This window comes from Eschrichtius robustus, chromosome 8 (assembly GCF_028021215.1).
Source record: "Eschrichtius robustus isolate mEscRob2 chromosome 8, mEscRob2.pri, whole genome shotgun sequence".
In the NCBI taxonomy this organism is placed as follows: domain Eukaryota; kingdom Metazoa; phylum Chordata; class Mammalia; order Artiodactyla; family Eschrichtiidae; genus Eschrichtius; species Eschrichtius robustus.
This window is the reverse complement of record NC_090831.1, coordinates 108,298,054-108,313,726: the sequence shown is the minus strand read 5'-3', so window position 1 is coordinate 108,313,726 and position 15,673 is coordinate 108,298,054. Positions and strand designations below refer to the sequence as shown.

The 15,673-nt window shown below is 39.4% G+C and overlaps 1 pseudogene; it reads right to left on the bottom strand.

Annotated features, from left to right (window-relative positions):
• Positions 1-1,011: 1,011 nt before the first annotated feature.
• Positions 1,012-1,455, bottom strand: LOC137768560 (small ribosomal subunit protein uS12-like; annotated as a pseudogene).
• Positions 1,456-15,673: the final 14,218 nt, after the last annotated feature.

Below are 15,673 nucleotides of genomic sequence, written 5' to 3'. Positions count from 1 at the left end.
TTCATTGTATAGGTCTTTCACCTCCTTGGTTAATTTATTTCAAGTATTTTATTGTTTTTGATGCTACTGAATCAAAATGTTTACTTCTTTTTCAGATGTTTTGTTGTTAGTGTATAGAAATAATTGATTTTTGTATGTTGATTTTTTTTTAAAGATTTATTGATTGATTGATGGCTATGTTGGGTCTTCGTTTCTGTGCTAGGGCTTTCTCTAGTTGCGGCAAGCGGGGGACACTCCTCATCGCGGTGCACGGGCCTCTCACTGTCGTGGCCTCTCTTGTTGCGGAGCACAGGCTCCAGACGCGCAGGCTCAGCAGTTGTGGCCCACTGGCCTAATTGCTCCGCGGCATGCGGGATCCTCCCAGACCAGGGCTCGAACCCATGTCCCCTGCATTAGCAGGCAGATTCTCAACCACTGCGCCACCAGGGAAGCCCCTTGTATGCTGATTTTATATCCTGCAACTTTGCTGAATTTGTTGATTAGTTCCAACAAACAGTGTTTTGATTGAGTCTTTAGGATTTTTTATATATAGGATCATGCCATCTGCAAATAGTGACAATTTTACTTTTTGCTTTCTGATTTGGATGACTTTCATTTCTTTGTCTTGCCTAGTTGATCCTAAGTAGGAGTACCATATTGAATAAGAGTGGTGAGAGTGGGCACCCTTGTCTTATTCCTGATCTTAGAGGAAAAGCTTTCAATTTTTCACTGATGAGTACAGTGTAAGCTGTGGGTTTATCATATATGCCTTTATGATGCTGAGGTATGGTCTTTCTATACCAAATGTGTTGAGGATTCTAATGATGAAAGGATGTATTTTGTCAAAAGCCTTTTCTGCATCTCTTGCAATTATCATATGATTTTTATCTTTCATTCTTTTAATATGGTATATCACATTTGCATATGTTGAACCATCCTTGCATCCCAGAGATAAATTCCTCTTGGTCATGATGTATAATACTTTTTTTTTTTTTTTTTGGCATATGGAAATTTATTACTATCATGCTTTCATTATCAAAACTTATGATCTTGGTCTTTCCTTCCTGCCTTTGTATAAGGCCAAAAGAGAGACATTGGCTACTTTGACAACCTTAAAGCGGACTCCAGGAATGTCACCAACAGCATGACCTTTGCGACCAAATCCAGCAACCAGAATTTCATCATTTTCCTCAGTAAAATTCAAACAACCATCATAGGGTACAAAGGTTGTGATTTTTTTTGCCATTCTTGATGAGCTGAATCCTGACACCCTTCCTGATGGCAGAATTTGGCTGTTTGGCTTCAACCCTACTTTTTCAAGCACAGTTCCCTTGGCATGAGAAGCACCTCCAAAAGGGTTGGCCTTCAGGGCTGTGCCCAAATGGGCTTTCTTGTACTGTTTATCATGCGACTTCTGGTCTCGTCGGTGGCTACAGAGCTTCCTGGCAGTATGAAGACCGCGACACTTGCCCATCCTGCCGGTGCCACGGGCCTGAACGAAAGAGTATAACTCTTCTAATGTGTTTCTGCTCTAGGTTTTTGCTTTGTGGTTACCATGAGGCTTACACAAGACATCTAACAGGTAACACAGTGCATTTTAATTTGATAGCAGCTTGACTTCAGTCATCTACGAAAGTTTCACCCTTTTACTTCTCCGTTTTTATATTTTTGATGTTGCATTTTTATATTGCGTATTCATTAACACATTATGGTAGCTATTGTTACTTTTAATACTCTTCCTTTCACCTTTATACTAAAATTATGTGGTTAACAAACTATCCTATTACAGATTTAGTTTCTAGGTCTGATTGTATATTTACCTTTACCAGTGTGTTATATACTTTTGTATTTTTTGTCACTGCTTAGCTTCTTTTCATTTCAGCTCAAAGAACTCCTTTCAGCATTTCTTGCAAGGCAGGTCTAGTGGTGATGAACTCTCTCAGCTTTTGTCTAGAAAAGGCTTTATTTCTTCTTCATATCTGAAGGATAACTTTGCTAGATAGACCATTCATGGCTAGCAAGTTTTTTCTTTCAACCCTTTGAATATGCCATTCCATACTCTTGGCCTGTAGGGTTTCTGCTGAAAAACCCATTGATAACCTAATGGGTGTTCCTTTGTAGGTTACAATCCTTTTTTCCCTAGCTGCTTTTAGAATTATTTCTATATCCTGAGAAATATTAAAAATATAAAAATGGAGAAGTAAAAGGGTGAAACTTTTGTAGATGACTGAAGTCAAGCTGCTATCAAATTAAAATGCACCGTGTTATCTGTTAGATGTCTTGTGTAAGCCTCATGGTAACCACAAAGCAAAAACCTAGAGCAGATACACATTAAAAGTGTTATACATCATGACCAATAGGATGATCTATTAGCATGTATTTGGGTGCCCAATCCTCTCCTCAGGTTTAGGAAGTTCACAGCTATTATTTCTTTAAATAAATTTTCTGCTCCCGTCTCCCTCTCTCTCTTTCTGGAACACCAGTTATTATATTTGTCCTTTTGATGGAATACTATAGACCACATAGGCTTTTTTCACTCTTTTCATACTTGTTTTGTTTTGTTTATTTGCCTCTAGCTGGGTTATTTCCAAACTCCTAATCTCTAATGCACTTGTTCCGTCTTCCATTTGCTCTGCTCTACTGCAGATTCTACTGCATTTTTCATTTCATATATTGAGTTCTTCAGCTCCAGAATCTCTGTTTGGTTCATTTCTATGATTTCTATCTCTTTGGGGAAATTTTCATTTTGATCTTGTTTTTTGTGTTTTTTGAGATTTCATCAAACTGTCTTTGAGTTTTCTTGCAGCTTGTTGAGTTTCTTCAAAACAGCTATTTTGAATTCTTTTTTGGCTAGATCACAAAATTCTGTACCTTTGAGCTTTGTTATTGGAGAATCATTATTTTCTTTTTGTAATGGTATGTTTCCTTGATCTTAAATGTTCCTTGTAGTTTTGCATTACTGCTTTCACATTTGAAGTAGGAGATGCCACCTTAAACCTTTGTTAGTTGGTTTCTGATGGACCATCCTGTTCAATAGTGTCGTTATTACCTGGGGTTTTATCTGTCTTTGTATTGGTACTCTTACTCCACTTCTCTTGCTCCCTCGTGTGGCAGGATTCTTAAACTTTTATGTCTTCTCTGATGCTTACAAGTCACCAGGCAGGCTCCTGGAAACCTCTCTTTTGTTTTCCAGAAGGTGGTGCTATAGCTTCAGTTTGTGTTTTCTCCCTTGTCCACACTATGTGGCCTGTTTCTGAGTGTGCTTCCTAGCCACAGGAGCTTGCTTTCACTACTGCAGTAGGAAGCGTGCACATGGAGATGCCACAGACTAGGGCGAGGTGTGGGTTTAGCACTGGCCCATGGATCTAGTAGGGAGATCCTCAGGTGTGGTACTCCCAGGGGTTTGTGGGTGGACTTCCTGCTGAGTGCAATCAGCAGGAAAGGCGTCCCTTCTCTGCCTCTTCCCCCACATCCAGTCATGAAAGACCAACCTCAGAACTCTGGGTGCTATTGGAGAGAAACAGGTTTGTCCCACACAACTGAGGTAGCTGGGTACTCACCCCAAACTATCCTTCCCCGCCCCTAACGAGGGAGAGGGCACCGCCACTGGATACATCAGCCTGGTACAGTGTTTCCTTGGGGGAGGGGACACTGGGAAAGTTCCTCTTACCACCCCCTCTGCTGTGACCAAACTTGTTTTGTTGTTGTTGTTGTTTCTAGAATGGTGTGCTGGAATCTCCCCTCAGGAAGGCTGGACTTCTGCGAATTCCCTCTCATGCATGAGTATCTGCCCAGGTCAGCACTCTCCAGTTTTGGGGTTTTTTTTTTCCAATCATAGCAAGAGGGGGTTCTGGGCAGGTTCACTGGCTCCCTTGATTCTGCAGCCTATACCGAAATCTGTCTGCCTATTACCGGATGCACAGGTAGGTGAGATTCCTGGATCCCACAGCTCCCACAAAGGTGCTTTTGTTTGTGGATGGATGTCTATTTTGTTGTTTTAAAAAGGGGACAAAAAAGAGGAATGTTTTATGCCGCCATGATGCTGACATCACTCCCCTGATGTAATGTTCATTCTTTATGACATATTTCATAACTGGAAAAATATTGTGTAAACAACATGATACGATAAGGAGTTGATAACTATTCGAGCTGCCACCTTCTGGGTACACAATGGGATTGTTCTCTGGCTCTTTGTGGTTGGGCAAGGGCTAAAGCATGTAAAAATTGTAGACTATGGTGCAGAGTTTGGACTTTAGTACAAGGCAGCCACTGGTGGGTTTAGGAGAATGATATGATATGGATCACATTTTAAAGGGATAATTCTTGCTGCTGTACGGAGGATGTATTGTTGGGGGCAAGTGTGGAACCACAGAGCACAGTTAGAGAACTAGTAATGGTGAGATGATGGTGACTTGAACTTCACTGATTACAGGCAAAATAGAAGTGGAATTTTTTTGAATGCATTTTGCAGGTGTATCTGAAAGGACTTACAGAAAAGTGGGGAATAGGGGTTGAAGGAAAGAGGGGGATTGCAGATGATCACTGTTTTGGGTTGAACAACTGAATATATGGTAGGGCCATTTACCATAATGGGAGCAAATGAAGGATTAACAGGTATGAAGAGAGGGAATGGAGCTTATTTTTCTCTGTATTAGCTTTAGACAGCTATGTGCACATGTTAAATAAACCACTAGAGAGACAATCCCATCTCTCAAGGGAACACCCAGAGTCAAAGATGTATATATTTGGAAGTCAGTAGTATACAAATGATATTTAATTCAAAGGACTAGATTAGATCATCCAGAGAGAATATACATAGAATAAAAGATGTGAAGACAGGAGAAAAACCAGGTTAGTATGCAGTCATAGAAGCCAAAAGAAGAAAACGTGTTTTGAATGCTGTTGAGAGACTGAGCGACATATTAAGCAATGATAGTATTTGACAAATGGAGCTAATTGGCAGCTTTGACAAGGGAAGTTTCGACAGAGTTCTGTGTGGTGGTGGGGAATGGGGGAGGCAGATGGAGAGGGTTGAGGAGAAAGTGGAAGAAAATGAAGAAAGAGAATGAAGGGAATTTTGGTCAGTTTCCCTCTGAAGGGGAGCCAGACTGGGCTTGGAGGAGATATGTGGTGAAGGCAGATTTTCTTTCTTTAGGATAGGGGATGCTAGAGTGTGCTTGTTTGCTGATGGTGATTCAGGAGTGAGGAAGAAGCTAATGATGCAGGAGATGAAGAGGTTACTACACCGGGGAAGAGAGGGTTCTGATCCAGGGCACAATGGAGGGGCTGTCCTTTCACTAGAAGAGGGATCCTCCATCCAAGGATGGAAAGGCAGGTAGATGTTGGTTTTAATGATGAAACTACGAGGGAGGGAGTGCTCCTTGATTGTGGCTCTTTTCATTGACTTATGAACAAAATAAGTGGAATAATATTTGATGGAACTGAATAAAGACCCCACTGCACATCAAAAAGATTCCCATGAAACAATAAATTAATGAAAATCAATCAACCCCTGTATATTTCTTGGTTAATCTTAAGACTTAAGGGTAAAGAATGAATTCTATAAGCATGTAAGTGGAAAATAAAATTACAAAAAAAGCAAAAAGGCAGGCTGTACTTCTGGTCCAGCCATGATGGAATAGCTAATAACAGATGAATTCTCCTGCTGAAAACAACTATAAAAGATGTACAATGTACATTTAAAAACTGTTTAAAATATTTAAAGAATTATGTAACTCAGGCAGGATTTGAGGGGTTACAATATGTGAAACAAAGGAAACATAGTGAGGTGGACTTCATATTTCCCCTGGCTTTTCCCTTGAGGGCATTTGCTATTTCACAGTAAAGCAGGGGAAAAGAATCCTAGTAGAAAGCAGCAGATAGAATGTTTAATTCAGAGATGACACAATCATATATACAGAAAATTCAAAAGAATCATTTATCATAATTAATAAATACATTAACAAGGTCACTAGATACAAGATGGATATTAAAAAAGCAATTGTCTTTCTATATACCAGCAACAAAAAATTAGACAATGGAATTTCTGAAGATGTGCTGGCTTTGACTCACAGATATAGAGAACAAACCAGGGGCTACCAGTGGTGAGAGGGAAAGGGGGAGGGGCACTTTAGGAGTGAGGGGGGAAGGGGTTATTATGGGATTATATGAAATCGTGTGTGAAACTTCTCAAAATTGTAAAGCACTATAGAATTTAAAGAATCTTTCATTTAATTTTAAAAATGGGCTGACTTCATATTATGACAAATATGTGATGGCAGAAAATAAAACATTGTCTAACAAGTTTTGAGGGGAAATGTTATTTATTTATTTATTTAGTTATTTATTTTTGGCTGCGTTTTGGGTCTTCGTTGCTGAGTGCGGGCTTTCTCTAGTTGCGGCGAGCAGGGGCTACTCTTCGTTGCGGTGTGCAGGCTTCTCATTGCGGTGGCTTCTCTTGTTGTGGAGCACGGGCTCTAGGCATGTGGGCTTCAGTAGTTGTGGCACGCAGGCTCAGTAGTTGTGGCTCCCGGGCTTAGTTGCTCCACGGCATGTGGGATCTTCCCAGACCAGGGCTCGAACCCATGTTCCCCGCACTGGCAGGGGGATTCTTAACCACTGCGCCACCAGGGAAGTCCCGTGGGGAAATGTTTGTGATGTGCCAAATTTTCTTTTTCTTTGAAACAACAGAAAGACAATCTTAAATATGCAAGGCTGTGCTAGTTTTAATGGTGAAACTATGAAGGAGTGCTGTTTTCCACTAAAAACTATTTGATTTTGTACTTCAGCTGGAAGATGAATCAAGACAGAGAATTCATGATTGCTAAAGACATAGTTTGAAAAAAACTGGCAATGAGCGTCAAATGATCTAAAAACAAGTAACTTTAATATGCCATTAAGTGTATTCATAAAATATACCTTTTAGGCATATATGCAAGGTATAATTTTTAGAGTAACAACTGGACAAAAATAGTAGGTAGGTTATAACAAAAGTGGAAGATAGAAGATAGTTTTCTGAAACATACTACCATTTCATTATTGACATTAGTCTTTAGAGAATTATAGACTTAAGTGTATTTTTAGCTTTTTATTGAAGTGTAATATGCATATATAAATATGTACATATCGTAAGTATACAGCTCACTGAATTTTCTCTAGGTGAACACACCTTGCAACTATTCCAGACATCAAGAAATAAAACCTTGTTAGGACCTCAGGAAGTTAAGCATATTTTTAAAAATAACTAGTAATAACTGGTAGAACAAAATGAAAGACACCAACCTACCCTCCAAAAAGTGTAATTATTAAAGGAACTACAGTTTTCTAAATAAACAGAAGAGGGCGCACGTGAACTGTGAAATACAGTGAGCTGTCTGAAATCCTTATCCTTGCCTGTTATTGCTAGTCCAAGAAAAAACAGAACATTTCCAAATGAATGGCAAATGGAAGCCAACATATAAAGGTAACATAAAATAAAAATCATAACATTTCAGCCAATAAAAAATCCCTCCCAAAAATGAAGCAGAAGGAAACATGCACAATAACCAAACTAAACTAAACATTGTTAAACATTTGCAGATGTGAAAAACACCTAGTCACAAATTCAAACACTCAACCCCTCCCCCCCAAAACAAAACGAAGCAAAGCAAAACCCAAGATAACATAAAATGAGAGTCTCGCAACATAAAATGAGAGTCTCGCAATAATGGTGGAAGAGTTTGTTTGCGCCAATCCTCCTACAAATAACAGCCATGAAATTCCTATCAAAATATAAAAACAACAACTTGAAGGCACTAGAGAACAACCAAAAGGAAGAAGAAACAAGAGGAGGGGTTGACACTTGGGAAGAGAGATCAGACTGGGTAAGTTTTCCCTTTTGATTGCTTTTAGACTAAGGGAAGCCCACAGTCCTCCTCCAAGGGAGCTACTAAAACTTAGATTGCGGTCCAGTGGTTAAGAGTCAGCGGTTGAGACTCCACGCTTCCACTGCAGGGGCCGCGGGCTCAGTCCCTGGTCAGGGAGCTAAGATCCCACATGCCATGCCATGCGGCCAAAAAACAAACAAACAAACAAACAAAACTTAGATGGAATCTCACAATCTTAATAGCTTGAAGAATCAAAGGACAGAGTTTGAGGCACCACAGCAGCTATTAAGATGGGAGTTGTTATTGTTGAGTTGTGTCTCCCCAAAATTCAAATGTTGAAGTCCTAATCCACAGTATCTCGGAATGCGACCTTACTTGGAAATAGGGTCATTGCAGATACATTTAGTTAAAATGAAGTCATGCTGGAGAAGGGTGGGCCCCAATTTAATAGGACTGGTATCCATACAAAAGGGCAAAACTTGGACAAAAACACACACAGGCAGAGTGACACATGAACATTGGAAGGTGACTACAAGAACAAATTTTCCAATTTTTCTGAACATCAAAAAAATTTTAAAGAGAAAAGGAAACATACTACACAGAGAAAGGAACATATTAAATAAAACAAAATGCACAGTAAATATAACATTAAAATAGATATTAAATCAAGCCTGTCACTCATTTCAATGCATGTAAATGGAAACTTACCTACTAAAAAGATTTTCAGATTGATTCACAAAGCACAACCCTACTCTGTGCTCAGGAGATACAACTAAATCAAAGTGATTCAAAATGGCTAGAACGAGGGAGATGTGTAAAGGTATAGCAGGCAAATAAGACAATAAGAAAGCAGAGACTGTGATCATGATATCAGAAAATGTTCAATCTGGACAAAAAGCATTAAATGAGACAGCAGAATACTTGATAAGGCCAAGAGCTTAATTCACAATGATAATACATCAGTTGTGAATATATGTAACACAAATAGCACAGAAACTACCTTTATAAATCAGAAAGTTTAAGGATATACATACATAAAACCACAGCAAAACTAGGAGATATCACTTTTGGTTCAACACAGGACACAGGTCAAATGGACAAAAAATAAGATTATAGAAAATCTAACCAGCATAATCAATATATAGAATATATATATCATGCTAATAGGGCCCCACCTCAAGGGCATGCCAGGTGTTTCTGCTTTTCTGCCTCAGAGCCTTCTGAAAGGCACTGAAATTTGCTGATATGGACTGAATGCTTGTATATTCCCCCAAATCCGTAGGCTGAAGCCCTAACCCTCAGTGTCATGGTATTTGGAGGTGGGGCCTCTGGAGGTAATTAGGTTTGGATGAGCTCATGAAGGTGGGGCCCTCGTGATGGGATTAGCGACTTTATAAGAGAGAAACCGGTGAGCTTGTGCCCTCTCTTCCTCTCTATCTCTGTCTCTCTCTCTACCGTGAGATGACACGGTGAGAAGTTTGCTACCGGCAAGTCAGCAAGACAGTCTCCACCAGAGCCTGACCATGCTGGCACTCTATTCTCAGACTTCCAGCCTCTGGAACCTGAGAAAATACTTTTGTATTGTTTAAGCCACTGAGTCTATGGTAGTTTGTTATTGAGTTGACTAATATACCTGCTCAGCACATGAGCTAGCCTAGAAGAATGGAGAGGAGAATTAATGTCCCAGTGCCTTTCATCAACCATGGTGGATGAGAGCTGGTGGATAAAAGTGAGAGTTACAGAGTTGCAGAGGCTAAATTCCTGGGGAGTATGGCTGAGAGATCAGGGCATCCTTCCTCCACCCAGCCTAGGCTCATAGTATAGCGGCTCTACCACAAGCACAGCCAGTAAAGAATATCAGGGCCCCAAGTGCCCTTGCTCCAGCTTGCTCATAGGGCAGACGTTCCATGCCAAGAGAGGCAAGCCACCTACCCAGCTTTCTGCACCTAAAGCAGGGTGTCTCTCCAAAAGAAGCCAGTTCCAGAGATTTTGCCAAGAAGGAAAGACAGTCTACAGGATTAGAGAGCATCCAAGCTCTCCCCAAAAGAACTGACTTTATTTGAAATAGTGTGAGAACATTCAAGCCTAAGGACACTCTCAAAAACAATGGAGATTTTGTTGGTGAGCAACTAAGAGGAGGCTGGTAGCTTCATTAGAGCAACATACTAAATCGTGGGCCAGCTAGCCTAACCATAAAAAAATCAGGGAAAGAGACAGCTACAAAAAACACTTCTGAAGTCAGAACAAACCTCAAAGACCTGCCTCAAAAACAACCCCTGCAAAGTGGCCTGATGTAATCAGGTCAGACTGAGGAGTAATGTATACCCTAGGGCATTGAAAGCAATAGACCAATCAGCTGGCAGTTAGTGAGCCTAACAGCTGGTGAGAAGGAGACAGCCCAAGGGAGTCCTGCAAAAGCCATGGTCAGACCAGGATGACCCTGCACATGCCCAAGGCTGCACCCACTGAGAAGCAACATCAGAAGCTTCACACTGTGGGAATAATAGACTTCACTAAAATATTGCAGCCAGTCACTAAACAAATGAGCAGACAACAAGCCCCAGCATGGGAGGAAATCAGTATCCAGAGTTGCTACAAAATATTCCAAAATGTACAACTTTCAACAAATAATTAGTACACTTTCAACAAATAATTATGAGACATGCAGAGAGACAGGAAAGACCATACACAGGAAAGAAGCAGGCAACAGACTGCCTATGAAAGGGCCCAACTGTTGAATTTAACAGATAAAGCTTTCTCAGCAATCATTAGAACTATGCTTAAAGAGGTAATGGAAACAGTTCTTAAAGAAATAAAGGAAGAAAGCAATTATACTCCAGTAAAGATGTTAAAAAAAAAAAAAAGAAGTAAAGGAAGGAATGATGACAATGTCTCATAAAATAGAAAATATCAATACAATAAAGAGATAGAAACTATAAAAAAGAACCAAATGGAAATTCTGGAGACAAAAAGTATAACAGAAATGAAAAATTCACTAGAGGGTTCAATATTACATTTGAGCAGGCAAAAGATAGCGTTGACAATTTAAAAAGTAAATTTATAGAGATTATGTAATCTGAAGAACAGAGGAAAAAATGAAAAGTGAACAGAATCTCAAAGAAACGTAGGACACCATTAAGCACACCAATATACACATAATGGGAAGGAGAGGAGAGAGAGAAAGGAGGAGAAATAATGGCTGAAAACTCAAGAAGCTCACCAAACTCTTAGCAAAATAAACACAAATGCTGAAAGTCAAAGATAAAGAGAAAAATTTGAAAGCAGCAAGAAAAAAGTGACTCATCATTTACAAAAGGATCCCAATAAGATTAACACCTGACTTTCCATTAGAAACAGCAGAGGCAGTGGGGTGGCATATTACAAAGTACAGAAAGAAAGAAGAATTGAAGGGAGAGATATACAATTTCAACAATAATATCTGGAGACTTAAACACGTCGTGTTCAATAATGGATAGAATACATATATAACATTTTCTCCTATCATAGGACCCAGCAATCCCTTTCCTAAGTACATTCCCAAGAGAATTGACAATCTTCACAAAACAACTTATACACAAATATATGTAGCAGCTTTATTCATAATATCCCAAACCTGAAAATACCCACATGTTTAACAGGAGAATGGACACATTATGCTACAGCCTCACAATGGAAAACTACTCAGCAATAAAAAGGAAGAGATTAATTTCCTAGGCAACAGCATGCGTGAATCTCAGAAACATATGCTTAAGGAAGCAAACACAAAGGAATATATATGTACTTCATTATTTCACTTATATGAAGTTCAAAAATAGCAAACTCATCTCTGGTGATAAAAATCAGAATACCAGTTGCCTCTAGTGGGGGAATATTTACTGGAAAGTGACACAAGGGAATTTGGGAGGATTATGAAAGTGTTTTATATCTTCATTTGGGTGTTATTTTCACGGGTGCCTACTGAGTTAGAGAAAGCTACAGGTCTCCTCCTGTGTAGGGAGAAACCCAGTCTTTCCCTTTTGAGTTTCTCCTGTGTGTCTCCTCTACTCTCACACTACTACCACGTTCACACAGAACATCACTTCTGATACTTCTTGTCACCAAATGTGTGGGAGTCTTTCCTACGCCAAGCAATTCTCTGTGACACTGGCTGTCCTACAATTTAACTCAGTTCTGACCCAGTCTACCTGGAGATAGTGTCAGAACCCACAGCTCCCACACCACTTCAAATGCCAATTGCAAGAAGTAGGTTCCCAGGTTACTCACAACTTCTGTCCGACGTGGCTATACATTGGAGGGTCCCATGACCTCCTCCTCAGTGTGATTAATTTGCTAGAGTAGCTCACAGAACTTAGGGAAACATTTATTTACATTTACCAGTTTATTAAAGTATATGATAAAGGATGCAGATGAACAGCCAGATGAAGAGATACACAGGACAAGGTCTGGCAGGGTCCTGAGTGCAGGAGCTTCTGTCCCTGTGGAGGTGGGGTGTGTCACCCTCCCAGTGTGGATGTGTTTGAACCTGGACGTTCTCTGAACCCTGTGCTGTTGAAATTTTTATGGAGGCGTCCTTACATAGGTATGATCAATTATTGACTGGGGCTAAAATTCCAAGCTTCTAATCATGTCTTAGTCTTTCTGGTAACCAGCTCCTACCAGAAGCCATCCAGGAGCCCACCCATAGTCACTTCAATAGAACAAAAGACGTTCCTAGTGCCCGTATCACTTGGGAATATACAAGGGTTTTAGAGCTCTGTGCCAGGAACTGGGGACAGAGACCAATATATATATTTTCTATTATCTCGTACATACATTTGTCAAGTGTATGTATAATTAAGATCTCTGTATATATAGTATATGTAAACTGTATCTCAATAAAACTGAGTAAAAAAGGAAATTCATAGAACTAAAACTGAAATTCAGAAATAAAATCTCTGATTATTAAACAAGCCAAAAATTTAAATCTATTTTTTTTCTGCCATCCTTCTGCTCTAGTTTCAGAGAGAACATCTCTAACCAGGGGCCGATGTGGGTCTTGTGGGGCCTGAAATGTATGTAATTTTGGAGATCTGTTGTGAGCAAGAGAACACAAATGTACAAATATAAAATTAGGCAGGAATGAGAATGTTCATTTAAAGTGATAAAACAGTCATAGCAAATTTAAAAATTGTAAACATATGACAAATACCACAAACATCATAAATCGAATTCGATGTTTTTATTGACCTATTGCCTGACAAACCTCTATGATATGTTTTGTACATGTTTTGGCTGCATACTCTTTGATCACCTGTTTATATGAGAGTGACTTTATAATATTTTCTATAGAAAGAAGAGAAAGATATTTCTTTCCTCTAGTATGGTTTTATATTTTTTTTTTATTATATATAGTATATATACTTATTGCATATAAATGTATCTTTTACGATTGCTTGTAGGGATTCATAAAAGGTACAACTTCATCCATAGAAGTTACTGTTTGTGTTTGTAGGCTCATGCCCTGGAAATATTCTTTTGTGTGATTTGCATAAAAATGTTTGGTGTATTTATAATTGGATATGCTGTATTATCAAATATATTCCTGACAAGAGTACTTCTATTTTGACCAGGCATCTATGAGAACCAAATCCTGTGCTTATAATTTTACATGTCTAATGATTGTAAGAATTCTCTGTGGACTAGCTTCTGTGTCCATACATTCCAAATCTTGTTCTTCCATCACGACTGACATAATTTTGGGGTTTTTTGTTTTGTTTTGCTTTTTTATTGTAGTATAATTGCTTTACAATGTTGTGTTAGTTTCTGCTGTACAATGAAGTGAATCAGCTATATGTATACCTATATGCCCTCCCTCTTGGACCTCCCTCCCACCCATCCCACCATCCCAGCCATCTAGGTCGTCACAGAGCACCAAGCTGAGTGTCCTGTGCTTTATAGCATGTTCACACTAGCTATCTATTTTACACGTGCCCGTGTATATATGTCAATCCTGATCTCCCAATTCGTCCCACCCTCCCCTTCCACCCCTGTGTCCACATGTCCATTCTCTACGTCTACGTCTCTATTCCTGCCCTGCAAATAGGTTCATCTGTACTATTTTTCTAGATTCCACATATATCCGTTAATATACGATATTTGTTTTTCTCTTTCTGGCTTACTTCACCCTGTATGACCGACTCTAGGTCCATCCACATCTCTACAAATGACCCAATTTCGTTCTTTTTATGGTTGAATGATATTCCATCGTATATATGTACCACATCTTCTTTATCCATTCATCTGTCGTTGAACATTTAGGTTGTTTCCATATCCTGGCTATTAAATAGTAAATAGTGCTGCAATGAACATTTGGTACATGTATCCTTTTGAATTATGGTTTTCTCAGGGTATATGCCCAGTAGTGGGATTGCTGGGTCATATGATAGTTCTATTTTTAGTTTTTTAAGGAACCTCCATAAGGTTCTCCACAGTGGCTGTATCAATTTACATTCCCACCAACACGACTGACATAATTATGGTGCTGGGCACACATTCCTATTCCTATAGGACCACTGGCCAACACTTTCATGTCATGATAATTGGGTAAGTTGGCTCTGTGGGTGATAGCAGTGTTCTTAGAAGCCATTCCAGCACCAGGGCACCTAGCAGTAACTTAACTCTACAGAAATAACTGCAAATCCCATAAAAATATTCTATTAACCCCAAACTGAATGCATCCCCAGCTCCACTTGGCCTTAGCCAGGTCCAAGTCATGCTGAGGCCACCCAGAAGGACTGGATCTAGGGAGGCATGTGACCAAGAGAAAGTTGAGGAAGGAATAGCAAACTTAACTGACTGTGGTTAAAATAAATACCACGTTTTGCAAATTTTACAGAAACATATGACTGAACACAATGCTGGACCTCTTCCTGGGACCTTGGAAAGGGCTATGCGGGTGGGTGGTCCTGAAGCTTAGTTTTCATTAACTGTGTTCATGTAAATCTGTTTCTGTCTCTAATTCTTTGCTAGATGGACACTTGTTGAGGGCACTCTCCTCTCCTTCTAATTATGCAGAAACCTCAGCTGTTTCCTTTTCCTCCAAGAAAATCAGGTTTTTGTGTTTGATTTGTGTTTGAGTTGTCCAGTTCCTACAAAAGTTGAGCCTAAATTTATACTGCAATTCATCATTCAGAGGAAGCAAAAGGAAGAAAGCCAAGTGGGAACTCGTTAGGGAAGCACTAACCAGAACCACAGTGCCCCCTTTGGGAACTGGAGATCTTTCTCCAGACAAGGTGGTTGGTGAGGAAACCGTTTTGGTGGAATTGGATCTCAAAGGTTTTGTTCATTATCTCCCATTATGGTGAGAGCTAAAAGGGGAAATAACTAGAGGGAAATTTCAAAAGGTATAGAAAGAAAGATGTAGGGACAGAATCTAGAAAAATTCAGTCAGACTTTCTGTGAAAGACTTGCATAGAAAACTGAGTCAGTAATTTTCTACATGAGAAAGATGAGTTAGTAATATACTCATGGAAACAGAGTTTAGACCGACTGGCCACTTGAAATTATTTATGGACCAAAGATATAATGGATATGTACATAAATTAATGAATAGTACATAAATAAAAATCTGAAACCCTCCCTTGATTTACTCATCTCTGCTTTACCCTGAGAGGCAGTGTGGTAAAATGGAAAGTGCACCCAGTGTCAAACATACCCAGATTCTAGTCTCTGTTCTGTCACTCACTACCTTTGTAACTGAGCTTCAGTTTCTCATCTGTAAAATATTAATAATAGTACTTACCTCATTAGGTTGTTGTGATGATTAAATGAGATAATCCATGGAAAGCAGG